Source organism: Athene noctua, chromosome 1 (genome assembly GCF_965140245.1).
Source record: "Athene noctua chromosome 1, bAthNoc1.hap1.1, whole genome shotgun sequence".
NCBI classification, from domain to species: domain Eukaryota; kingdom Metazoa; phylum Chordata; class Aves; order Strigiformes; family Strigidae; genus Athene; species Athene noctua.
Genome location: NC_134037.1, coordinates 142728220 through 142755734, shown reverse-complemented (window position 1 = coordinate 142755734; position 27515 = coordinate 142728220). Strand labels below are relative to the sequence as shown.

At 40.2% G+C, this 27515-nt stretch overlaps 1 protein-coding gene across 4 annotated transcripts in view; it reads right to left on the bottom strand.

Moving 5' to 3' along the window:
* BBX (BBX high mobility group box domain containing) overlaps positions 1 to 27515 on the bottom strand; it is a 148048-nt gene that overhangs the window by 115501 nt on the left and 5032 nt on the right. For all 4 annotated transcript variants that reach the window (XM_074898697.1, XM_074898717.1, XM_074898707.1 and 1 more), the window contains exons 3-4: positions 14109 to 14251; positions 3833 to 3950 (exon numbers count right to left, since the gene is read on the bottom strand). The gene's annotated coding sequence lies outside the window, so the exon portion shown is untranslated. The remainder of the gene's footprint in view (positions 1 to 3832; positions 3951 to 14108; positions 14252 to 27515) is intronic.

The following is a 27515-nucleotide window of genomic DNA, read 5'->3' as shown; positions in this document are numbered from 1 at the left end:
GAGCCACGGTGTCATCACAGCGGGTCTGCAAAAGCTTAAAGCAGGGGTCAGAAACATCCAGCCCAGAAGCATCTGGTCTGGCCCACTGCAAGTGGGAATCACTGCAATAAAGATATTATAATACGAGTGCATGCATTAACAGCTTACTTCCCCTTCTCTGCAAATTTGAAGACCCTTCATAAGAAAACTGAAATAAAGACTCGATGCAGTCTAGTGCTTTAAATCTTGAACTAAGTCTTGGTAGTCCACAGCCACAAAAGGTATTTAAAAGGGGGCAGTGGTGAAGGAAAGGTTGAGAACCCCTACTTTAGGAAGACAGCTTCAAGAACTGAAGCTTTCCAGGCTAAAATTCAAACCGACACCAAGCCGGGCTTCAACTCAGCAGCAGCACCTCCTGCTCCATGTGAGCCTTCTCTCCCGAACGCACAGGCCAGCCCCACCAAGGCCCCCTTCCTGGGGGAGCCGTGTCCCCCTAGGAGTGACTCCGCTCCTGTGGTGTGGGGCTCCCCCACCTGCTGTCCCAGCCTCTGCAAGGCTCACGCTGAATCTGCAACTTGCCACGCTGTCCCCACGCTCCTCAGGAGTGAGGTTTGTTCATACCGTTAGGACAGCATTACAAAACCCCCCAGAAAACAGAGCAGTATGGAACACCCTAAATAAATGCGAGCTTTGAAAATAAAGTGTTGAGGTAAATCCAGAAAGATACAAGCAAGGTGGAGTGACTACCATGGGAGCTATTAGCCATTGTTTCAAAAGAAGAATTAAAAACCTTAATGGAAAACAGCGTGTCAGTGGATCTTCCTAACACTCTCTACTGCCAAGACCGGATCTATACCTCTCAACGGCGAAAGCAGACAATCCCTATTTGTTTATGGTTTTTCTAAATGAGACCGTGGAGATAATGACAGAGAGTATTCCCACTTAGACACTTGTCTTGCTTTCTCTTGCAGGTCTGAATGTTTTGCTTCATTAGCTCTGCATGGCATGATTTGCAGGTATTTTGCACTGGGTGTACAGAGGGGACACGGCACCAAAACAAAACAGTACATCAGTTTAAGTCATGTTCTTACACTTTTAAAAACCCTGCTTGACGTCTTCTATGCTAGTACTGACAGGAGAAAGGAGAAGCAAGGTGGCCAACCAATTTGATTTTTACCATTTCTTTCACATATTTTCTCTTGTCTGCTCAACATGGGAACCCACAGTATGTCTTTTAACTTACATTTGGAAGATCCCATTCCAGCAGCTTGCGAAACCCAGCGACTTTTAACAAAACATTTATTGACTCATCTGGAATTCACTGGGCCTTGTTCACTTCTTGACATGGTTTCAAAGTGTGTCCTATATTCAGTCTGCAGTCAACTCCAGACTAAGCTGGAGACATAACCACACCTCTCTCCCTACCACTCTGCAGGGCCTGATGGCCTTCAGTTCTGAGAGCAGAGAGACAGGACTCGTGCCTTCGTCTTCAGCCTTCCCAGATCACAGCCTGCCTTTGGTGGCTGCAGTTACATCAACTCCTCAGGCTGTAAGCTGAAGGTCACCGATGCAGACATACATCCCCATCTGCAGCTATTCGGATGGAGTAGTCAGCTCCGACAGAGAGGATGCAAAACCTCACTGCAGCAGTATCTTCAGGTGCTGCAGCAGCATCAGCAGAGCCACAAGGAGACTAAAGGCAACCTAAATCTCAGCGTGCAGGCTAGGCCAGCCAGTGCACGAGCAGCAACAGGCCAGATCCTACCCACCTTAATGCCATTTCTGCACTAGCATCTGTGTAGTTTGGCAGCTTTATCCCTTTTCGTTCATATACTGAGACACTCTAGTTTCAATCTCAGGAGAACTTACTGATTCTTTTAGGGGAAGCTGCAAGCACTGAAGGGACATACAGCTGCTTCCTTACTATGAAAACATATAGTTTAAAGCCAGAACTGTATCGGAACTGGGAATGTTATTTATACACTCAGCTGAACAGATTTAGTGAGTATTAAAACCAAGAATCCACAAAACCTGCATGGGATATTGTGCTGGCAGCAGTGTATGGACCAACAGCAGGCAAGGTTAAAATACAGGTAAGAGCTCAGCTTCAGGGAAACACCAATCTTTTCCAATATAATTATTGTTACATAAATGCCTGGGCTTCTCAAATCAAAACCAACACCTGTACAGCATCACTCACAGCTCTGGGAGCCCATACCAAAGATAAATGGGCTCACAAGCCCACCTCCATTCCCAGGATTATTCTGTGTAGTTCTAAGAAGCTGTTTCCTACCTGCTTTATAGATGAGAGATTCTACAGCACTGAGTACTGGTTTTCCCCTGCTATTCAAATTGATACCCAGTTTTGAAAGGGCACTTCTCAGTTCTCACAAATACTGGTCAGGTAAGCTGTTGCTACATTGTACTAGCCTCCTCCTCTGCTCTACCTCTTCAGTTCAAGTACACGTGTACACCAGTGAGAGTATTTCATTAGATACAGAAGAGCAATCTCTGGCACTCTTGACATGACAGCCAAAGACAATTTATTCCAGCAACCTAGAAAACACCAGAAGCACTTAAAAAAAAAAGTATTATTAGTTAAAGTCATTAACCAATTTATGAGGTTTACTAACAAATCACTTAAGGCACATCTTTAACTGCAGCAATGCACATCTTTAACTTCAGCCTATCTTGACTTGGCAACAAACTAAAATGCTCATGTATGTTTTTAAGTAACTTGCTATTATTTATTTTGCAAACAATTTTTTATGTGTTCTGAAAGACTCTTCTCTAACAGCCCACTTCAGTCTTTTACTGTTGAAAACACTTCATCCTTAAGATGATAGGTCATATAAAGAAGAAGCTGGAGAGACACCGGCTAAAGTATTGCATTGTTTTCAGTACAAAAAGCCCAATTTCTTTAACCCCGCCTTTCTACGCAAGAAAATTCCTTGAGAAATCAGAGTAGCATCTGCTTGCACTTCAAATAATTATTCTCCGCTTCTTTGCCCTTCCCATGTTTCCTTGACCAAGGTCATCAAAATAGTAAGCACATTTTAAAATCAAAGTTTACCATTCGTATGATTTCATGAGCAGGACTGTGAAAGTCATTATTAGGCAACCATTCTTCTCAAAGTGAAACAGTTTGTGTTTAACGCTACCAAACAGTTAGACTTCTGTCATTATCTTTGCTGGCAAGTGTTATTACCCTGTCCAGAGGTCTCTGACTTCAGTATAGATACAGCGTTAGATCAGCAGTTTTTACACTGCAGTCATTATTTCCTACGGGTTTGCAAAAGTAACTAAGAAGATTAATCCATTGTTGGTAGGCTTACATTCATTTTTCAGGCATCCACAGCATCTACAGAACACTTTTTAAACTCTTTTTAAAGTAATTAAAAAAAAAAGAAAACCCACCATTTTAAATTGTGTCAGCTTTTTTCTCACAGGGAGAATACAAATTTTTTGAAAGCCTGAAAATAGTCATGAAAAGGGATCATCTAACATATAATCAACCTTTAGCTACTAGACAAGATAAAAACCTCCCTCAGAAAGAAGGCATGAAGTAGCAAGTAGCAAGCACCTACAAGTGTATACGCTCCTGTGCTTTAAACTCATTCACGTACACTTAGAAGTCCAGGCACTTCACACTGAGTAGTTAGTCTGTACTGTTTTAACATTAACTTGAAATTTTTGTATTGCTTAAACTACAGTTGTCAAAATTCATTTATATGTGACAATTTCTGATCTCTCATCCCCTACATCAAGGCAGGTAGAGATTAGGCACCAAATCATCTCTGTATTTATTTAAAACAAGCCAACCCGGAGATAGTTTGATCACAAATTTACTCACTCCATCAGTATATCTCTCTTCTCCTGAACTGACATGACAGGATGACTTCTCCTGGCTTGTTACTCTGGTACTTTATGAGCATTAAAATTACTTAGAAAGTGACCAAGATGGGGAAGACCTGGTGAAAGAAGATACAAAGGGAAAAAGTAACACTGATGAATCTTGCATGGTTGAAAGCTTTCTCCTGCTAACCAGCAAGGAGATATAACAGCAAACAATCAAGGAAACAAACATTTTGAAAGCATATTTAAAACACTCCAAAATGTAACAGGGAAGTGACTGTCAGTGAAGACATCTAAACAATTCCCCAACCAATCAAATTTGCAACATCAGTCTGCTATTGTAATCTTGCCTCTTGTAAAATTCACAAAAGAAATGTGCTCACATATACATACAGAGTTTGCAACAATATCAGTAAGTTATTATCTCCACTGAAGCTCCATATTTCATTCCAATCCCACAAAGAAATACAATCTTAATCACTAAATCTAAACAAAGTCATACTCAGCTCAAAATGGATACAATCTCCTGATCCAATGCTTATGTAGCTCTGCAATACCACACAGTTAATATAACACTAAAGAGGTAAATTAATTCATAAAACTTTCCAGAAAACACCATCAACGATATGTTTATTCAGAAATAGCAGAATCAGCATTTTGGTGATTCCTAGATTTCAGCACTTCTTCAAAGTTGTATCAAATATTTTCACGTATGCACGTGTACATACGACAGCTTTCTGAGCTATGCAGTACATGAACAGCATACACGCAACAGTGGATTTCCATCACCAGAAAGCCACTGCATGGTTACCTGCCATACACACCCACACATCACAAGTGTCCGAACAACTTTGGGTACAAATGTCATACCTAAATAATGCAGAAAACACCCAAGCCAAAAATCTTACCACAAACAGCATGCTGTCCCTTCCTATTCCTCACACACACTTGTTATCCTGAGAAGTTAAATCCCAGTTCTTCTCTGCTATAGGTGGAAGGCACTCAGATACTACATACAATCCGGTGCAATAAAATCTCAATGCTGTTGCCCCCTTTTTAGCTTTACCAAAACAAGATACTGACAAGTTTAGAGATGCAGAAGTTTACTTCTCACAATGTAAGATCACACATTACCTGTAGCACAAAAACACCACACCACCTTTCCAATATAAAAATTTCTTAAAATTAGGAAGGTTGTGTCTAGCTTTCACTTTAAGAGTAATGAGGGCTGTTCTCCATGAGATTAAAATGCAAACCAGACTTTTAAAAAGAAAACTCTTCTCTATTTTCTAGTTCCAGCAGAAACAATTTATTAGGAAGGCATATACTTTTAGTTTTTAAAACAACCCACTTTTCTTCCTATATGTACTGCTACAATATTCTATAAGCATATTCTTAAAAGAGATGCAAAGGTTCAAAGAGCAGTTGCAAAGAAAGCTATTTTGCTCTGCTAATTTGCATCATTTTATGGTTCCTATCCTCCCTCCTAAACGGAAAACTAACTGTGATAAAACATCAAGCCCAATTAGAAACAGCCACTACACACAACTATTTATTTGAATTATTTTCTTTAGAGTACATCTAATTGTTTTTACAGAATCCTTTAGTGTTTGGGCCAAATATTGTCATCTTTTCTTCAGAAAAAAACTTCCTCAGCTTCACATCTCATTCATCAAGTACTTGATTGAATTCCGATCTTGATACATATAAAAATAAATCTTTCCAATTTAATTTATTTTAATAAAATCCTGGAAAACTACTATTGCAGGCTGAGTTCTGCATTCAGGATACACTTGTGATTTTTTTCAGATTACAGTACTAGCCCAAGTTTGGCACTTATTAACTAGTGATCAAGTGCAACGTAAGACTTTAGCACTAGAACCAGAGCTCAGATTTTGGGAGCTTGGTCCCACTGTATCACATTTGCCAAAATCCTTAAGTTTAACTTTGTTTTGGGCTGTAACCTATTATCCATTCCTTTTAGATTTAAGGGCCAAAAATCCGACAGACTTCTGTAGGCACTGGGAGAAGTTGGGGAGCAAAGTGGACAAGATTTAGAAAACAGGAAAGTGACTTAAATGTGTTTTGTTCACATCTGTGGACAGCTGGCAGCTGTGCCAGCCATGCCAAGGGATGATATCAGTCTCTGTGGCAGCACCAAGCGAGAGAGAGGAGAGAGCACTGAGGGGAAGTCAGGTCCCTGCAGGTGGGCTGCCACCCCGTTCTTGGCATATCCAGGTCATACTTTCCTCCATAATCATGTTTTCTGGAAAAGCGAGGAGGACAGCAAAAGTGTCAGGGAAACAGTTTTTGTTCCATTTTACTTAAGAGAAAGCCCAGTCTGACCTTTAGCTGTCCTTACACTGTTTTAACCTACATCTGCTCTCCCACCTCTGCAGCCCCCTGTCTTGCCCTTGCTCTGTGGCAGAGGGGGCCCAGGGACCCCACCCTGCCCCAGGGCGCCCGCTCCGCCGCAGGGGTACACCAGCACACACCACAGCTTGGCAAGAGCCGGGCCTGGCCCAGCCACCCCTGGGAAGCAGAGCTGCCAGGGGGACTGCTGGCCCCAGCCAAGGCCATTGCACCTGTGAGCTAGGACAGAGGACTCCACCCTGGAAACACAAGACGGGGGTTATACCAGCAAGAAAGCACCATGTAAATACAGTACCCACCATGCAAATCCAGCAAATAAAGTAGATTTTTCAGCCACCCCTGTGGATTTATGAGATGTCACCCAATCTTTAGCTGTTCTTTTGTTCTACCAACAACTAATCCCTCTGAATGATTGTAGACAAGTTGAACTCAAGGTGCTTCTGCAAAACTGTTAATTAGCCTTGACTAATTGCAGACTCACTTTACAAAGACCATATCATTTCATCTCCAGTAATAAGTGTTGCTTAGGGTCTCGTACACCAGAGCAAAACATTTGCAGTAACATCTCTCGTGATGATGTCCACTCTTATCCAAAGACCTGAAACCAAAGCTGGACATATGAATCAATGCCTATCACATAGCCTTATCTAAGAGTTTCTCTATGTTTTGTCAGCATACTATCTAAAATTAAATGAGTCATTCTTCTCATTCAATCAAAAAAACCCAAAAAGCCCCCAAAAAAGATGACGCTTCTCTGGTCTGTGGTTTTCTCCCTGGTGTTTGTATGGGACTTTAAATCTAAAAAAAGTTTCTATTATGCAACACTTCACTTTACTATAAAAGAACACAAAACAGATTATCAACATAAAAAATTCACATTTTACTTCAAACATACAATGCCCCCCCCCCCCCCAATCAAACCCTAACTTTTTTTACGTTCTAGGTTGAGCCACCAAGTCAATGCACTATGTAAAGTGCTGATTGATGCACATATAAACACAGCAAACCTCTTCATCAAGGAAAATCATACAGGTTTCTTGCATTCAAGTCTAAAACACATCTGTGGGACACCACAGAAGAGGGTGGATCTCTTCCTATCACTCCAGTATGAGTTCAAGGAACACAGGTGCCAATCTATATGTCAACTACCTGTGTGTATAAACACAGTAACAGCACTAATATATTGGCCCTTCTGAATATACAAGCAGCATTTCTGACTGAAAGGAAAGTTTTAAGATAGGCCACTCATTACCAAAGGATGCAATGCTTTATAGATCCAAACTATGTCCTTGATCTAAGCAGAAGAGCAACAAACACTCTGGTTGTTAGCGTACAACACTGGCTTGCCAGTAACACAAGTTCTAATCCTGCATCTGTCCTGCACTCCTTCAGTTAAACACAGGTTAACAATAACAACTATTTACATTAAAACCTCATTCTGTGAAAAGCAGTAACTGTATAGCTGACCCACTGATACTTTTGCATTTTAAACTGCCACAGAAAGGTATGATGGCCCATGGGAGACAGTAAAACTTCCAGCTGCTGCTGATGAACTTTAGAGAAGTCATCAGTTGCACCTCTCTGTCTCTCACCTAGCTGACCAGCACCGGCTGCTCTCTAGGACCCTGCCAGGTACAGCCCAGCAGAAGGAAGGAGAATGAAAGTAACTGCCAGCTTTGGTGCTGAAAAGACCCAAGAAAGGACAAGTGCACTCCTCTAGGAGCAAAAAGCTGCTGTAAGAAGCAACCCAGAGAAGATCAGCATCTTCTCTAACGTTCACGTTTTTGTCAAAGAGATTCCACTATTCTAATGTGATCTTCTGACTTGGGTGTAGATGTGGGTTGTGAAATTAACCATATCACTTACAGACCAATGCAGTGTATGAACCACAGAGACACAGTAATTCCCTGTCAGCAGACACTTAATTCTTCATTGCACTAAATGCTGTATTATTTTTTTGATTTTACTTTTTCTATAAGTGAGTGGAGGGAGGCAGGAGTGAATGTTGGATTAAAGGACTGTGCTGGTATAAAAGCACAAGTCTTAGTCAAATAACTGGAGCAATAACTAGTCAGTCATCACATTTACAGTTTAATTTGGATATACCTGACCTCCTCGGAGTCACTGTAAGACCAGCTTGATTTATTTAAGCAATGGGTACTAAATATATAGCAAATCAATTGGCACACCCTAGATACTTTAGGTAAACACAGTTAACTTGGCCTCAGTACTGACTTATTTCTGTGTTTCACATACATTCCCAAGGACTCTAGGTTTCAAATAGAGCTTCTTTAAGAAAAGGCAGAAGAGCAGGTCAAAAATTCTACCTGAGCACCAAAGGGAATACACTCACTCTCCCCTGTCTCCCCCACTCCTACAAAATCCAAGAACAAGCCCTCTAATAAGCGGATCTTACCCCAAACTAGTTTTCACTTTCAGCGACAAAACTTAGTATCAAAATAAATAACAACTTAATTGAATAATAATTTCCCAAGAGAAAGTACTGTTTTCAACATCCAGTGCTATAAAAGAAATCCATAAACAGGATTTGCAACTTGCTGGCGTACGAGGAGTTGTTACTGCAGCTTAACCAGATTTTGCATCTTGAAGGAATGCCCAAAACGTGCCTTCACTGCATACGGCGCCAACTGTCAGTGACAGGCCCCAAAGAATCCAGATGGTTTCAGCAGCTCCTAGACACAGAAACCTGACTTCAACCAACCAACCGAGTAGAAGGAACTCTTAACTACAGCAGCCCAGCCCACCTCTGCATGAGCTAAGTTACCCTTACTCAATGCAAGTTAAATTAGCATGCCCAGAGCTCCATGCCAAACCATTTCTGATACTTGTTCTACTTTATTGAAAGCACACTCAGGTAACTACAAAACACAGTGGTCTACAATGCAGACATACCCTTAAGGTTTGAGATTATGCCAGGTTTTATCCACAGGTTGGGTTTTACAATGCTTCTAAAAAGGTGGTAGCAAAGAATCTTTTGAGTTTTTCTTTAAAAGACCCCACATAGTACACAGCCAGCTCTCTAGATCTCAAAATCCCTCAAATCCAACTGCAAATCAGACTCGGGAGGGATGGAGAAAACTTTGATTTGTTAGTAAACGGCACTCTGTATGTGCCTGTTCATCTAGCTGGAATCTTTAGTTGAGCTTGGCATTCACCAGAGGCCAGTGATGCCCTGCATCCCCAAGGAGGTCATGGAGAAGAGAAAGCACTCAGCGCCTCGGTAGGGGACCTGGTGGATGGGATGACTCCAATTGTCCCTGCATTAACTAAAACCAACAGAATAATTGAGACATTTAAGACAGGGTTTGTCAGATAGGAAGGGAAGACCCTGGGTTTCCTGGAAGAAGATATTTACAATGGAGAGGAACATGTCCTGTGTAGTCCTCCTCACCTCCCACCTCTATTTCCTCTGGTAATATTGTGATTAATTTGGAGTTATACAGCAATTGCCACCAACTGCCAAACTATTCAGTAATCTTTACTAGGCCCCCCAGTTCACTGTAATAATTTTAAGTATGACAAAGCAGAAATCTCTCATAATCATTTATTTATCACTGCTGAGAAACACCACCCAGTGTCCACTGTTCTCTGGAAAGCTACCACTCTGCCCAATAAGACATACATTACTATATAATCTGGAGCCTTTTTCTTTCACAGGGTATTTTCTCTGTGGTTGAATTAAAGCAAGTTGCTTGCACTACTCTTTCTACCCCTGCTATTATTATAATCACTGACCTTAAGTTTTCTAAAGAAACTTAAGATTCATCTTGCTGTAGTATTGTGAATACACAGTGGTAGCAAAGTCTCTGCAAGCCACATCAAGATTCATATGTTTATAGCATACAGGAGCTACACTTAAGCACTGTGGAGCACAGACACCTTGGCAATCTCAAAGTTTAAAACTGTTTTCTTTCATCATATTTACATACAGATAAGTGGGGTTTTTTGAGTATTTCAAGTCAACGTGACCCACTGATTCTGAGTTGCAGTGAGAACAAGGCATCTATCTGACTTGTGTGACTGAAAATTCAAATAGAAGTAATGACAGATACAGCTAAGTTTGTTTCAGTAAGCACCAACTGCCTTATAATTCACAGATGATAGTCATTTAATTTAAATACTGATAGTCAGTCCAGTCCTATTGGTACGTAACTATATAAACCATGTGCCTTTTCAACCGCATAAAACAGATTTCAGTAATGTGCTCACCAAATGCTGAATCCTTGCTTAATTATTTACTTTCCTAATCATTATTTTAGGATGTTTATGTAAGAACTAAAATTCTTTTCAAATCAGAGGCAAGTGAAAGGTAACCATTGGAAATCACAACATTTTGACTTTGAAATTATAAGCATCATCTGACTGCATCTGCTAAAATTATTCAGGTCAGCCCTAACAATAAAGATTTCTCTAAATTTCAAGCATTCTTGCAAATAGGAGTATAAAAAGAAATGCTTCTGAAGCTCCCATATTTTGGCAAGACAATGGTGTATGCTACTGCTTTACAGCAGCTGCTGAGTAGGCTCACCTCTACATCTTGTCCTGTCACCCCTATCAGTAAAATAACGTGTAGATATTTTACCAGACAATGTGTGCTAGTGCAACAGGTCTGTAATTCACTACAGAGTTCATTTTAAATGTTCTTAAGTTGCTTCTGTCATTACTAGAAAAAGAAAACACTATTTCATATACAGGCATGGAAGAATTTCCACTTAATTCACCTCATATGGCTATTCCAGATATACCATTGCAAATGCTTAAGATTCTTTTTCTTCAGCATAATGACAAGCAATTGACACTAAGTGGGAGAAACTGAAATTTCATATAAGAGCTTAATTATTTTTACTCCTAATATCTGCCTACTGGTTAAGAAAGCTACTTATTCTCTATTGCACCTTAGTCCTACTGAATTGCATTGCCTGCCCACATAAACAGGGCTGTCCAAGTTCCCAAAGATACCTAATACACAGATCTGTCCTCTCATTCAGAAACATAAAAATGGACATTTACTGATTTAAAATAACATCTCTTAACACAAATCAAGAGATTCACAAGTCTCAAAAATGACACTTCGTGGTTTACTGAATCAGGGTCAATCACTTCATCTTACTACTGTCTTGTTCAGTATTACTTCTGTCAACTAAAACCCTAAAGTCCACGGATTTTTTTTAAGGCAGGCCAGAGAGATTTTACCAAAATGAGAGACTTAGAACGCAAAGTGCAAGGTTAAGCAAGCATGAGCATACAACCACAGGTCTCAAGTCGTGCCTTCGATGAGACATACCCGATTAACCCCCTTGTTCTTTTGCAGTGCTTTATATCCTGATCACAGAATGTTTCAGGGAAGTGCTGACCAGCAGCACGTAAGAGGAAATTAAAGTAAGAAAAAGTGAAATAACAATTCCAGCAGCGTAAAGATTGGGGCACTGAGAAGAGAAAGGAACAAATTTCAACCTTATGCTCTATATATTAGCCAACAGTCTCACTACTTAGGATGAGCTATTTTGATTACTTCTAATAATCCCCAAACTTGGATACTTTTAATGCTGTTTTGATTCTTCAGAGTTTCCAAAGAAAAACATCTCTATGGGCTCACTGAAGCAGCAGAAACTTCATTAAGTCCTTTATTTCCACAGTCCCTCAGCCCCAGCAGCCATGTCCCACCTCATGATCAGCATTTCCACAATGCCAAGGTGAGTTTGCAATTTCGAGATACCCACTGCCAACTGGTTAAACTGTGAACCTCACATGCTAGCACGTCCCTGCATGGCTTCATCTCTGCTCTCCCTTCATTCACACAAGCAACTAGCCACCACTGCGTTCAAATAAAGGTCCTTTTTGTTGACAAAATAAGAATGTTTAAGCTTTCTCTTTTGAAGGAAGATTCTTGAGGACAGAATCTCATTCATTTGCCCAATTTATTTGCAAGTCCAAGAAACACCTACACAAGGGGGGTTTTGAAATTTTGGTCTAACTTGCTCATGATTTGAATGCACGCAAGTGGCAAAATCAGTTTATTACCTTTAGCTTTCTTCAGACCATGGCTTTAGTACAGAACAGTTAGTTAGCTCCTGCCACCTTGTGGGACTCCATGGACTTCCCTAAAAGCTTGTTTCAGCAGCAAGCTAGTCAGTTAAAACAAATAAACATTCAGGAGTTACTTTCCTTGTGTTTCATCATGGTGAATGTTAAAGTAAGAAGTAAGAGAGAAATATTTATGGAAAGGGCATGCCATTTTGAATATTTTCTGGTTCATTATTCCTAGCATTGTTTATATAGTTGAACTGCTGGATTTAGTAATCTCATGGAGGTGTTTTAAATATTTCAATATATGTCAAGAATCCTAAGTTTTGGAAGCTGATGTATCTAAGTTTAAAATAACACTATGATCAAATACTTGCCACCCATAGTAAATTTCACATATTTGAAATAAATTCCACACAGAAATAGTATGAATTTATGAAAATCCTTGCAGTCAGGTGCAATTTTGAAACCCAGTAATAACCTTAGTCTTATAAGGAATTATGCATGTGTTTAATTTCTAACATGGTGGTGACACATGTCCAGTTCTCCCAAAAGATCTGACTCCACATGATGACTTTTTAACGGCAACCTGACTTTGTATTTGTAAGTCTTCTCTCCTCACACCCTTCCACCCCACATGGCCAACTTAATGACTGAAGTTCTACAAAGAAGAATGAGACAATTGGAATGGAAGAACTTTTTCAACACAATAAAAAGCAGGTGAAGATCCATGGATCTTCATGCTCATCTCTTACATGTCACCTACTGCCCCTCGGACAGGTAACTCGTCACACCTACTCTATGGAAGTGCAAAAGACAACAGCAGCTGCAAACAACAGAAAAGATAGGAGGTTCTCTTTTTATCTAAGCAAAACCTCTGCTGCTCCAGATCTCAGAAATGAAAAAGCACAGAGGAGTGCAGATAATGTGACTCCGTGAACCTGATCAACAGCCTCAGTGAACCTGTTCCTTTCTATTCTCGGTACCAAGTAATTTGTTACAGATGCAAAGAAATGCAAGAACCGTTAGGCAGCACTTCTTCCCCTCCCCATCATCCCACAACTGCTTCACTGAACCTGGTGGAGAACCACCCTGCTGTGTACTTGATGCCAACTGTAGCAAACTTCACTCCGTGGAACTTCCTTCTGGGAAAGGAAAAACTGTCAACAGACTCAAAACAGGAACAGCTCTTCCTGACGTCACAAGCAAATCATCTCTAGTAAAGGCCTCAGTAGCTCATAAATAAACTCAAGAACAATAATTAGAGATCCACAGCCAAAGGAAATACAGCAGGAATGTCCTCTTTCATCCATAAGCAGAATGCATTTTTTCCAAAGGCTGAAACAATGACAAAATGTCAGGCAATGAACTGAGTTGGCACAGTATACCTGAGGGACAGAAATTTTGTCGTTTTGTATAAAAATTTTTACAATCTCCCAAGCTTCCCTGGTAACTTCACAAGTGGGGCTGTCTCTCATAGCCATCATATTTCTCACTCTCCTCATCTCCTCCTATAGTCCTAGTAGCCATACAATTAGCTTAGAAGCCAAAGTTCAGAGGTGTCCGTTGACAACCTCCAACCACACCTCAGCTCCAGTACCGAGAATCCCTCCCCTCCCAGTCTGAGCTGTGTCTGTGTCCTGACTGTCTGGAAGACACCAAAGTGTTCCTCACAGTTGTCCTTACCCATCCCAATCTCTACTACAGGAAAAGCCAGACAGACAAAGAGCCAGGGAGCTCTAGAAGACAGTCCTCAATCTGGATGATCAGGGAATGTGAACTGCAGGGCACACCCTACCCACCCCCAACAGAGCCAACACCTTGGCAGGACAGCCCAGGTACCACCATACTCTTACCTCACTCCGGGTATTAGGAGCACAGACATCTCCTCCTCAGGAACTATTTGGTTCAGCCTTTTCCCTGCTCTGGAGTACCGTGATGTTAATTCAGTCTCACTGCAACTGCAGACATGTATCTAAGAGGCACCTTCAGTCCTTGGCTACAGAGAAAAAGAAACAGCATGCTCTAGCACCAGAATGGATCAGATCCAACACCCACTGCAGGTCTCTAACACCATAAAACATACTAGGACCCTACAAGAAATTCCACTTTGATACAGGTGAATCGTATCCTGCCATACCCTTTTATTCCCACTTAATTTCTCTACTAGTTCTATAATCTGCAGCATTACCAATGCAGCAGGAAGATCCCTGTGCTAACTTTCTGCTTGCCTACATGCCCATAGCAGTCTAACTGCAGTGCCAGGGAGTTGAGCTACTACCTTGTTCTTCAGGACAGTTTGAAACCAGTGGCAGCATAGGCACACTTCTCATACACTCACCAAGAAGAGGACTTCTCCTCAGGGTAACTTAGTTGGACCTGAAAATAACAGCACTCCTAAGCAGCAGCAGACTGAAAAGGACCTGATGATTTTCAGTTCTCACTGTTGCCCACTGCATTCTGAACACCAGCAACAAAAACTGACCAGCACTAACTTTGCTTAAAGTTACAAGTTTTCTAAATAGCCAGAAGCATCTGGTACAGGTCAAGGAGGCACCACAGCATGCTTTCAGCCTGGTTCCCATCTGAAACACTACTCCTTAGCTGTCAGGGTAAGATTTGTTTTACTTTTTCTCAGAATATTTTTTTTTCTGCAAAAACATTATTTGACTTTTGTAAAGTTTTGTTGAGGGAACTTTCCAAGCAGTTATAGAAATTAATTACTTTATTCATGTATTAACTGGAGGAAGAAGTATTGAAAAACACCAAAACACTATTGGGCCACTTACCTCTTCTGTTTTTATTTTATCTATACCCTTATTGACTTTCTTTCACTGTCAACTGTCTAGTCTTACATTATAAGCAGAGCAGGGGAAAACTCTGAACCCAATTATCTCTATTGCTTGAGGAACACCTCTAAAAATCACTCAGGTTACAGAATTTACAAACTTCTGTATGTAACATGTCTTATCAGATTTCCAAGAGGAACCTCACTGCTTCATAAACCGGAATCCACAATCAGATCCATCTTCACTCATTGTTTCACTGATGCCAAGCCACAACAGCTTACCCAGAACTGTGCACAAGCCCAAGCATCTGTGCCAAAATGTCTCAGAGCAGGATCAGGTCCCTGTAAGATTAGCTGCACGTAGGGCTTCAGTCCTGCAACTACAATAGCTCTGGGAGACTGCAATGACAGAGACAATGCAGCACTGGTCCCTAAAATAATCAACTACATAAAGATCTTTGCCTGATCCACAACTGAAGCACTATTCTTAAAAACCAACCAAACATGAAACTTCTGTATTTGTGAAATAAAAATCAGTTCTTTGGATGGTAAGCAGGACCAGCATTCTTCAGGCCAAGCTCCTTAAGATCGATAGGCTGTTTCCCCCTTTTTTGTTTTGCTGTTTTTTTTAGAAGTTGTTTTTCAGGATTTTTATTTTCTTGAAGATATTTTTATTCTAGTAATTCTTTTCCCTCTCCCTCAGATGAAAACCCTACACCTCCCTTGTCTTAAAGATAAGCCCAAACCAGGAAAAACTCAGTCCAAAAGATGCAAGTTTGGCAGCATTTAAAAAAGGTCAGCAGTTAAAAAACCCCCAACTGTTAGTTTTTTTACAGTAGAACTGTAGAGCAAGGGTGGGGGATAACTCCCTTGGGAGTTTTACTGATTATCTTCTTAGCTCTCTATCATTTTATTTCACTGTATAGCACACAGATGGCTGAATCTGAAATCGGAAGGTAACAAGGTATTAAGAATTTTCTGTGAAACCAAGTTCTGCCATGATCAAGACTGGGTACCAAATGAGAAAAAGTGGAACATGCTTAAAACTCGAGGTCAGCACAGAAGTCCACAGCTCCGAATGGTACTAGCCTAAGAAAAGAAAGCACGGGATCCATGGATACTCCGTCTCATCTACTTTAAAAGACAGTCATTAGGCTTCCTTGTTACTGACCTACTACTATGAAACTACAAGTTTAAACTTGGGACCTGAACTACAAAGTGCCCCACAAAACCCCACATTGCCACAATGCTGACTTCCTCCCAGACCACTAGTGCCAATCCATAGAGCAAGGAGCGCAGGCTAGACAGCTGAACCAAACACTCTGAAATGTGTAAGTACAGACCTAAGTCTGGCCTAAGAAGCCCTTCTGAGCAGCAGGACATTTTAGCTCATGCCTGGAACCAGCATAAATATGCTTCTATCATCTTCACACATCTCAGATCACACACAGAACATGCTTATGCATCCCTGCAAAAGTCACTTTCAGAGAAGTAGCAAGAACAGAGGGCAATGCTCACACAACTGAGTTAAGAAGAGACCCTGGCTTGGAAGAACAAAACACCAGGCCCAGTAACTCTGACCTACAAGGTTATGCTTCTATCATGCAGGACAAGCTCTCAGATGTAGAAGAATAATTCTGAATTGAACTTGGATGCTAACAGATTTGGTAAGTTCACTTAACCAAGTTACTTAACCTGTAAGCCTGAAATCAATAGATGACAGTTCACTAACTTTTTTCCACCTACCAATATGGAAAAGGAGTATGTGCACATACACAGGGCAGATATTTTAGTAGCAAAGAGGTAGCTGGTATAATAAACCTAACAGTGATGCAGAAAGTTGCAGGAAGTTCAGGAGTTCTGTACTTGGTTCTGCCACCAGCCATCTGGTCTTACCTGAACATCCCTGGGTCTACTCTGCAATCTGAAAAACGGGGGTAGTAACACTGGTTCTGAAATGTTTCTAAAATGTAGTTAGTTGGTGCCTGTAAAAGTACACAATAGGAGAGCAAAGTGTTATTACACCCTAATAATGTGCTGTTTAACAAAATACGTAACACATAAATGACACCATCACCTGTGTCCTACAGTACACACTCTTAAAGACTTTGTTTATATACTTCTTTCTAAAGTTAATAGTTTTGACCCTCTGGTAGATCAAAATGCTAAAAGTCAACCTGAAGTCCATCTCTCTAGAGAAAGAAGCAGGCATCTTTTCTAGATCTTCACAAACATTAAAAACAAACTGAGCTTCAGTGTAAAACTTTCCCCAAGTATAACACCACCACTACAATTAATACAACTGGTTTTTTATGCCATGATAGAGCCAACACAGAGTAATTGGAAAAAAAAAATCTGGACAACTCTTCTCAACTTTCTGTCCTGTTACTCAGTACCAAGTTTTCTTCAAGAGACTGCACACTTTACAAAGGAAGAAGTAACCACCATCCCAAGTTTGTAAATGGAGAGAGAAAGAAAGAGGAAGGAATCTTGCTCAAGACCATGAAACTAGTTAATGGTAAAAACTGCAGCACCAGCCAGTGGGGTTTTTTTCCTGTTCCAGCCAGCATAATTTTCACCCTTTGCCAGAATCCTAGAAGAAAGTGCCAACCTTTCATTTGCTTGCTAAAATATAAGTGCAGAGATGGTACATCACCCACCCCTCTGAATATATTTGAGCTTAAATAGTAAATTGTACTAGATACAGCACTGCTTATGTCCCAGGTCGTATGTCAAGAAGTTCACTCAGTGACTGGGACACATTTTACTAGAAGCTCACTCCAAGATCACTCTTCTTCACTCCTAACACCATCGGAGTATAATTTATGCATTATTCTATGAATTTGTTCACCTTAGAAAATAGTCTTATTTCAGCTATACCAGAACACAATTGAAACAAGTACTACAGCATCAGGATACTAGTCTATACCTAGCAGGCAATTTGTGTGTGTATACTTCACTTCTACACCAGTTATCATAGCAGCATACCTCGAGGAGCTAAAAAGCAAACTCACAGAAAGGCAAGCACACCCTTGTGAAAGGGATTTTGCTGCTTTTTTTGGTCTCCGTAGCTTAAAGAGTTGTAGTGGCATACTGTATGTTTACTCTAAGGTTACTGTATCCATGCTCATACTTTAACCCATGTTTGTACAACAGTAAAATTCACACCAATCACCGGTATTACACCAGTAAAGTACAGATGATCCATAAAGAATCCTCAGTGAAATTCATTAAAGTTTTCTTACAAGTCAGACTTTATTTCCACTGAAGCCAATCGCAAAGTTCTCACTGAACTCAGCATGACAGTGATTAGACTTAATGTGGCACAGCTCCCAGGTAACAGCATAGCTCCTTATTGGATGGGAGATGGAGGAATCACAGACATGGTTAGTCGCCCCTGTCACTTTGGGGGTGTGAGGGGAGAAGTACCTGGTAAAGAGACAGAATCTATTTTGCAGACAGTGAATAATACATAAGATAGTTTGCAAAGGATATTCCCCTGCAGCTTACCTTATACAAACTTGGAGCACTCGGACTAAGATAGCACACCTGCCTTTCCACTCCCTCTATGCTTGGCTAGAGCTGCCATGAAAGCAGACTGCTTGGCAGCAACACTAGTTTGGTTCAGCACTAGCAGAAACATTTCTGGTTGTGAAGATACGATTTTCTGGACGTTCCTGAGCGTAAAATTGTTTCATGAAAAAGACTGGCCTGTCATCTAAATATGGACTATTAGTAGGATTACTTCACTAAGTTGATCCATCTGACTAACTCTCCAAAGCAAAGGGGAAAAAAAAGTGAGCTTTAATTGCAGTGATGGGACCAAGCCCCCTCCCCCCATATAAAAAAGAAAAAGGATCGAGGGTGCCTCATTCTTCCCACCAAGTGTTACTGATGTAGTTACAGAAATACTTTAAACACGCACAGCTCCTAGATGGTTTTGCCACAATCCCTGTGACTAACGCAGCCAAATTCTGTTCAGCAGCCTCAGTGGAACTGCACAAGCTCTCACTAACTCTGAATTCAGATCAAAGTGAATTTTGTATCCAGATTTTTTAGCCTGACCAGTAGCCCAGTTCAATGTAAACTAGCAGGAAAACACTGCTAAGCACATGCTGAGTAACAGGCTTCTCAGAGACATCTTAGACAGATCACCCTCAAAGATACCAAATCTCCTGAGAAAATCTTGGCTCAAATACTTATTTTCTCAAAGGGAAGAAAGCCTCAACATTTCACATGTCTAAGGAAGGGGGGCAAAAAGCAAGTTAGAAAAAGAGTAGTTCAATCCTATAGAAATGCAGTAACTATAAAATCAGCTGCATTAGTAAAACGTTATGTTTAAACACGCTAAGAGGTAATTGTTTTAGGGCAGCTTCATAAAACATGAATACTTCAGCAAAGAACAGCTTTCATCAGAAAAGTTGCTTAAATATGCAACTGCTTTACCTTCTTACTGATGTTGTACCAAATGCATGTGAAATGTATGAAAATGACAATCTGCAACTGATGACCCTTTCAGTGCAAGTGATTCATCTTTCTTTGGCTTGTTCTCTTCTTAAGAAAGAGAGTAGGTAACACTCAGTGGTTTTCCCATTTCATTTTTTTAAGGAAGGTAGGGTTTTTTTCTTTTTAAAAAGGGATTGTTTTAAAGATTTGTGACCTACAAGAGCATTTTGACGTTTGCTTCGATATTCTTCTAATTTCTACTTAGCCTTCTAATCTTATCTTTTTATATTTAGTTATATAAGACCACAGTAACTGTTGAGACTTTGAATACTCTATACATTGATAGGAAAGAATATGGCAAAACAAGACAAAGACAGGATCACAAAGCTGATGCTTGCCCTGGGGAGAGAAGGCCATAAAAACACTTCTTGAAGTGTGTAACTCCTCCTTGGGGGGGGGTGGGGGGGGTGGGGGGTGTCAGACACAAAATTGCAATATAAGAGTAGTTTGTGTAACTGTGCCACCAGGCCTCAGACACACTCTACATCTCAGAGAACAACCCTTCAACTACCTGAGGTCTAACTCTGCATTCCTTTAATTGTCACACATACTGCTACACAGTTCCTCTGCTGCAGAAAAACTGCGCAAAGCTGCAGAGTCAATACATGTTATCAAGCTCTTTGACTCTGCCCAGATGCTATTAATATTTTGGTAGGGTGGGGGTTAGAATTCTTTACCCATGTTAGCCCACAGAGTTGCTATGACATATTTACCAATATTTTTTTTCTTCCTTACTCTTCTTTCATCTAATACATTAGCAATACAGTCAGCATTTAGTAACCAACTTGGTTTCACTTTTTGGTTTCTGGACACCAGTGGTGCTAGATTCATTCCTGGAAGTTATAAAGTCTCCCCTCAACCATTAAAGTCACAGTCACATGCCACATAGTCTAGAGGAAAGCTTGCAACAATAATTTTAAAATAATCACTTAACATTTTTTTTTTTAATGTTAACTACGTCTCTATGTAAACAGACTGGTATTTGTTGATCTGTATCTGCTAGAAGCTACAGAGGGGTCTAGATCCCATGAAGACAAAAAGTTAGTATAGCCACAGTGTCACCTAGTAAGCTACTCTGCATTCCTTAATGGCAGAAGATACTGCCCAAGGCATCTGTTATTATAAAGTTTGGATACCGAAGTCATCAATATATTCAGCTTAACAGAAACAGTTACAAATTAATCCTTTGTGAACAAAGAAATCGGATCCAAATTTCAATCTGTTGTTGATGCTAAATGTATTTTAATAAAAAAATACCTAATTGCAATTTATCTTTAAACTATGATAAACCAATGTTAAATTCTATTAAATATTATAACTCAATTTATGTTAAATTAAAAATAAATTTCAATTTTTGGATGTCAAAACTATAAACACCGAACAGGTAAGTCTTCATCAAAGGAGCAAGAACAAGTAGTAAGTTTAGAACTAAGTTACCTGACAGTAGTAACTTCCACTGCATTTGTAGAGAAAATGTCTTTGCTCCATAACTCACTTAGGAGAGCTTGGTGTACAGTTGAGAAACTAACTGGGAATTGAAAAAGCAAGATCACTTGTTTTCTTCCTCATCTGAGAAAGCAAAGCAGAGAAGTTTGAGTTCTACTAGTTCTAAAAGCTTACGTTCCATTACAGCAGAGCTGGTTGCCTTAGTAAGGATAATATTTAAATTTTAAGAGCAAACTCTATTTGCATTAACTTGTGCGTATGTGTGCGTTCATGCATAAGCGTGGCTTATTTAAATAGGACAATTTTAAAGACCACAATTAGGAAAAAAGCATAATTCGTCATGTCCTAAATCAAAACTTTCTTAAACAGTTGCACTCTAAATAAATGCATATAAGCCATGTAATCACTTGGAAAGCGTGCAGGCATACGGTGCATCCTCTGAACTAACAAAAAAAGTAGTGCCAAATTCAGAGTAAAGGCTATATTTAGCAACACATTTTAACCGTCATCCACAAATAGAGATTGCTTCTGAGAAAACAAATACAAAAATACCAAAGCAAAATGAGATTAAAAGCACCCATTTAAACCAAGTGTTTATTGACCGAAATCATGATTTAACTTGGTTCAATAGGTGTAACTGGAATGTCAAGCCAATAGACACACATAAGCGTATGTACAGAGGCTCACAAGGGCAAGGAATACCTGGTGTAAAAACCTCCCTGCTTTTACTGTGCTGGCCCTGACTCTCTCCTTCAGGCCTGCTCAATCTCTGCAAAGCCTGTTAGTGCTCCACAAGATTTTTTTCCCTAGGATCCTTGAATAAGAGAACACATATTGTCCTCACTGGAAGACCTGCACTGTGCCCTTCTGTCCTGGTTCAGCTAGGATAGGGTTAAGTTTCCCCAGCAGAGAAGGGGGAAGGGATCTCCAGCGGGGTTATTCATACCATACTGATGTCAGGTCCTGGCCTGGAAGCACGGGAACTTCTTCCTTTGTGGCTTTGGTGAAGGGGAGCACACAAGCGAGCTGTCTGTAACCATTGAGGTATTTCTCTGTATATCTTCTGTCTTGTTTACTGTTATTACTGTTTATCGCTATTATCATTGCTACTGTTGTTGTTCAGATTGCTTATCACACTGTTGCGTTACATTTCTTCTTATTTTAACCCGGGGTTTGCGCCTCACTTCCAGCCTGACCGGCTGAGGGTGGGGGAGGGGTGACGGCAACGTGGTCTCCGGTCCCAGCAGGGCTTAAACCAACACACCTTCTCTCCTGCGACCAACTGCATGGAGATGTCTGTGATGACTGCCTCACCTCCCGTTTTGATTTCTCTCTTTCTGTCTCCATAAGCAAAGAATAACAGTAAACTTCAAATGCAGCTCTGTGCGTCCATCCAGGAAAGCAAGAAACTAGATCACCCATGGTACAGAAACCAGCAGGACAATTCTTAGACAAAACACAGTATCTGGCCAGTTTTCTCAGGTGCTTCCCTCCCAGCACTCCAGCATCCTCTCACTCACTTTGGCCCCATCGGCACATGGTGCAGCGAAACAGAAAGCTTGACAGGGACGTCCTCGGGAGTCCACTTTGCTATATAAATAAATAATCTGTTTCCTCTAGACATGTCTCTCAGGAGGGCAGGATCTTCCTTTGCTGATTAAAATCCAGGAAGACTTTGCAGGCACGCAGGTCCCAAGCTTTGTTTGAAGCTTCCACCTGAAGAACAGGCCAGCCCCGAGTAACAGCAAACTAAGCAGATTCTAGAACCTGCAACTGAGCATCCAGATCCCTTCAATGCCTTCCTCCAAGGGAAATCGATGGTCCAGACTGTGGTGAGATAAGATTCTGCCTGGGTCACTTTATTTACCTTCAGCTGCTTTGGTATGAAATGCTGAGGCAAGACAGATGAGCACAAGCAAACACATACAAGAGATGCAAGGAAAATACTGGTTTACTACCAAGGGAAACAAAAGATAATTTTCCCCACACACGGGCAATTCACTCTCATATTAATGGGAAATGGACACATTCAATCAACCGTTACACTTAGATATCCATAAGTTACTTTTCTTATTTAAGGTTTTCTATACTAAGAAATAAAGTCAAAAACTTCCTCCCCTTGCTCTAATTCTGACACTTGTGCTCTTTATTTAGTCCAACAGTTTTAAAAGAACGACGCTGGAGCTTTTGCTTACTCTTTCAGCACTGGAAGACATTTTTAATCGACAGAACAGAGGAAGTAAATTGTGAATAGTTACTTGCATTAATATATTCGCTACCAGTTTTGTCACTCTTCATTTTGCAGGCACCAAATTTCCCCCATAAACACCTCTGTTTCTCCAAAAGCAGCTGGAAATTAATGATGCTATTTTTATTTTCTTATTAATTCGTATGCCATAGCTCTGTAATCAGTGCTGGATCATGCTGCAATTTTGCATACTTGTTTCAAAATATATTATGAGCACTTGATGACTGATGTTTAACACAATGTATGAAAGAGTATCTCAAACAAATTAGAGGGAAGAAATACAAATAAAGACACTTCAATAAGGAAAAAAAGTTACAGACACATTCAAACAAGAAATAAACCCTGAAACTTACAAGTCTGTTGCATCGAGCACTCACTGATTAGAACTGAACCAGGCAGGAAGTTTGCACTATTCAACATGAAATCTGAGTATAAAGAAACTTTTTGCGAAGAGGAAGAACACCTGAAGCCAGACTTACTAACGAAGTGGAGGTGGTAACGCTACTCCTTTACAAATCCATCACCTCCAACCACTGATTTGCAGTACTGTTTTCTTTGCCTTCCATATAGCCAACTTGGGAAGCACACATACTTGAACAAAATGGCACACGTGCCAAAAGATGTATCACCTACCAAATTGCAGTCTCACACTTGATGCTCTTCCACCCTCTTCTCATTTATGGGAACTCTTGAGTATTTCAGCAATGCCTTTATTCCCATCTCTACTCCTAGTCTTTCCTGCATTGCTCACCATCAGGTCAGGGGATGTCTATAAGCTTGTGCGCTGATCACCGAGTACAACAGGTGCATGACCCGGGCAGGAGTATCTGCACATCAATAATTAAGAATAATGTGAAATCTGCAGCTTTCCTGAAGAATTACGGGCCACCAACAACTTCAAGCAGCAGATCTGTGAAGGGGTGCACACTGCTACTGCAGCTCTGGTTCTGAATTTTTGTTCAAGAATCCAATTGCACGGTTGTAGCTGCAGGATTGAGCTCTTCAGCAGTTAGGACAAGATACATTGATGTCCCTGTACTTTACCCCGTAATGAAAAAAAAAAATTAAATCAGCATGATGGGGTTCACTGTAGAATGGCTATTGCTCAAAGACCACTTGTGGAAAGCAAATCAAACACGGCCAACCACAAAAAAGCCTTTTCATCAACCTAGTAGAAAAGAGAAACTTCCTCTCAACTTTCAGACAGACAGAACATCACAACGTTTCAGCTCCACTGACTTTTGTGGAGTTACTTTACATGGAAGAGGCTAAAATAAGATAAGAAATTTCTCCCTCACTCCTTCCATTCTCTCCAAAGATCTTCTTTATCCAGCTTTGTCTCCAAATCTCTCATCATGTTGTTCTCTTAAATATTGCGTGGACAACCACAAAATAATGCATTCTCTCACATACACAAACAAAAACCTAGGATTATTTGCTTCATAAAAGAACACACAGGCTGAAGACCGAAGACTTACTATTCTAGCGCAAGAGATATAATCCTAACAATTATCGCGTGACATAACTTACCCACTCCCATTGGTGGTTAAGTACTGATTGTGTAGGACATGGGTACAAATGAAAAATTAAAAAAAAAAAAAAAGAAAATAAAAAGACAGATAACTTCTGACAAGGCATATGCTTAAAAGTCCTTATGTAGCTGGCAAAAAAGACGTACTGGCGAAAGAACTGAAAGGTATGGGTTCGAATCCACCAACCCAACAGCTGTAAAGTACTGCCCAACACAGTACGGTATAGTCATCAGCCCAAGACCCATCCTACCAGTGGCCCATGACCAGGTTTAAGCTTTTCTCACTTGAATTCTGCCATAGGCCAGTCAGTTCAGCTCCCATCAACAGCACCAAGGAGCAGGCCTCTAACGTGTGCACCCAGCCCTGCCACAGGGAACTCTGGGTTTCAGAAGAGCAGGACAAAGGCCCTCCTGAGAGCCTGGATGGCAGAAATACTCCTGTTGCTACACCTACACAAGAGGGGAGTAACCCCACAACTGGGCATGCAGTTAGTGTGGTTTCACAATGTCTCAAAGCAGAGTCCACTACAATTTGTTACATACATACTGCCTTTCAGAAAGAAAAAAAATCGTAACAAAAACCCAAACAGAAAACAACAAACAGGCAGAGGGAACATGCACCTTCCCACTTTCCCTCAACAAGGGAAGGGAAGGTGTAGACAGGACTTGTTAAGCTTCTTGTCAAGAGAGCTCCCACTTGAATTAAGTTCCATAGATCCCATATTGTGCAAGTCCACTGAATTATTTTTATCTTTGCCGAATGAAGCTCTCTGACATGAAGGGTCAATAAAATGGCTGTTTCTTATTTTCAGCAATTGCTACATTTTATAAAATCTCTTATATCGAAACACCCACGTGTAAGATTTCTGACAATAAAAATTCCATGCTTCCTAAGCAACTGATTTTCTTAGTGCAGTCTCATAAAATTCTGTTAACTTTCCTTCCCCTCACTAAAAATTGAAATTTTGTTGTACTAGCTTTCTTTGTACTCAGATGTGCCTGAAGCTAGTTTATTTTCACATGCTGAATTGTCCATGCTCGTAAGGACTTGCTATTACATTATGCATTTGCGTGCTATAAAGGAAAAGGCACGAACACTGGAAAGTGTCAAAACCATGCTTTTTCTCTTTGTTAATTCATCTTTTATGTAATTGAATTTATAAATATTAAAAATTTTTAAAATGCTGCTATCATTGTGAGAATACTACAATTAGGTCTATGCTCAGGCATTAAATAAGGTATGCTTTCCTCCTCAAATACACCTACTTTAAAATCAAAGCCAACCCTATTCTCAGTAACAAAACACTAGTAATCAGCAAATCTGAAAATTGTACAATCTGAAATTGAAACGTATTTATCAGGTTTAGAAATAAAAGTTCAAATTAGTAAGTTACCCTATTTATCACAATACTACCAGTGTGTCAAAGTAACATGAATACAAAAATAATTTAATTGCGAAGAACTATTTCAGACCAATGCGTATTTTAAAAACTTCACTACGAAAACCAATACCTTACTTCATAAAGTTAACACAACAAAGTTAATATTAAATAGTGTAATATAATAAATAGCGTAATATACACAGCAGCTTAAATACCACATTTAGTGGCAAAGACTCTTAAGTAAGCTCTCCTCCTACTTTAGACTCTCCTGTCAATAAATATAACCAAACTGAAAGTCAGTAAATTCACACTATTCTGAAGGTGCTTTGTGAGATTTTTTTTTAAAGTAAAATTATGAATGGAAGTTGAGTATTAGCAGAAGATGCCCACCTGGCACAGTGAAACTACTCACATGTCAAGACAGGCATTTACCAGGGAAGCTTCAGAGTGGCAGCATACACCAAGGGAAAGGACACAAAACTAAGGAGTCAGATACAGATTTTATTCCATTCCCTGCTAATGATAACCTGCAAGCCTATGCTCCTTTACTGCTCTCTATCTCAGATGCCTAAAACAGGAATAAAAGTTACCGTTTTGAGGTGTGTGATTACAGCATGGCTGATGTACTTCACCAGACAGGACACAGGCACATGAATAAGGCAATACATACAACTGCCAATTATTAATAATATCATTATTATGGAGAGACTAAGATGACTTTTTTTTCCTTTTCCAAACAACGCAATCTAACAGCAGCCCATCAAGCCATTCTTAAAGAAAGAGAAATCCTTAACGCTGGTTCATGTCTTACCCATTCTGAAACTGTTAAGAAGGGTGACAGCCGTAGGAGTCGCTTGTGAAATTCACATGTCCACTAGTACCAGGCTCACCACATTGCTCTCAGACAGAAACACTGTATCATTACTGATCTTAAAAAATAAAAATAAAATAAGGAAGTAAGTCCTAATAATCTTTTGACATAATACAGAATGAAAAAGCTTCTGACAATGATACCCCAGGAAAGGGGAGAAACATGGTAGAAAAAAAGAAATCAAGTCAATACTACAGAAGTCAGAAAGTTGGGAATTTTTCCTGTTTCTTCTCAAGATAATTTTTTAATACACAGGACAATTATCTCAATCCAGTTTTACAGACTCCCAAGTAATAATGAAAACATAAATTAAGGTAACAGTAAGGTAAAACACTATCCATACCAGGAAAACTGTTCCAATACATGGGGCACCATATGATTTAATGATACAGGGAAGTATCATTAGTCTTCATTTGCAGGTGGCAAAGGGACATATGGCTGTGCTTCCAGGAATAAACTCTGACCCTGGAAAACACCAGCAGGCCACGGCA